Below are 601 nucleotides of genomic sequence, written 5' to 3'. Positions count from 1 at the left end.
GGGGCCGCTCCGTGTGCCCGGGACGGGGCACCGCCTGCGGGCGCAGAAACAACCCGCGCCGCCGCGCATTGGTAATGGGGACTGAAAGAGGAGGCTACATTCACACCAAGGTGGCGAATCTTGGTGATAATATCCAGTGAGTTCCAAGTTTGGAGGTTATTTTGAGGTACAATGAATAAAGTGCCTAACTTTCCTCTTGCTAGCAGTTTGAGTGTTGACTGTAGCTTGGAGGATCAATTTACTAGTCCTAGGTCAGTGCAGAAAGTGCCCGGGGATGGCGGTGAAGCCTGGAGCATGGGGTGACATGAGGTACTGCAAAGTGCAGCATTCTCCGTGTAGGCAGGACCAGCGGCAGGAACCCTGCCTTTGGCTGGGAATGACCGGAGGCGTGACGGGGTCTTACACTCAGGCCATTTGTGGGAGCTTGCAAGTAAAGACACAGGCCCTGGCTGAGTAGGTGCTTCCCACAGACATGAGGAAATCTTAATTCCACAGTGCCAGGGTGAGACTGGAAGGTCGCTTGGAAAGTCTGGTCACTCGTGCTCAAGAACAGGTGAATTAGAAGTAGCTGGGGTAGAGGCAGGAGGAGGAGAGAGATTCC

General features: G+C 54.6%; 1 protein-coding gene across 3 annotated transcripts in view; it reads left to right on the top strand.

The window, feature by feature from the left end:
• Window positions 1–6: 6 nt before the first annotated feature.
• The window catches only part of SPATA1 (spermatogenesis associated 1), a 15,756-nt gene continuing 15,161 nt past the window's right edge, over window positions 7–601 (top strand). For 2 of the 3 annotated variants that reach the window (XM_017729981.1, XM_017729979.1), the window contains exon 1: window positions 7–136. The gene's annotated coding sequence lies outside the window, so the exon portion shown is untranslated. Of the gene's footprint in view, window positions 167–601 lie in introns of all 3 variants that reach the window. The other variant, XM_017729980.1, reaches the window with a different exon arrangement.

This window comes from Corvus brachyrhynchos, unplaced genomic scaffold, assembly GCF_000691975.1.
Source record: "Corvus brachyrhynchos isolate BGI_N302 unplaced genomic scaffold, ASM69197v1 scaffold101, whole genome shotgun sequence".
NCBI lineage: Eukaryota > Metazoa > Chordata > Aves > Passeriformes > Corvidae > Corvus > Corvus brachyrhynchos.
Note: the sequence above shows the minus strand (reverse complement) of the source record. Positions and strands in the feature narration are given on the sequence as shown.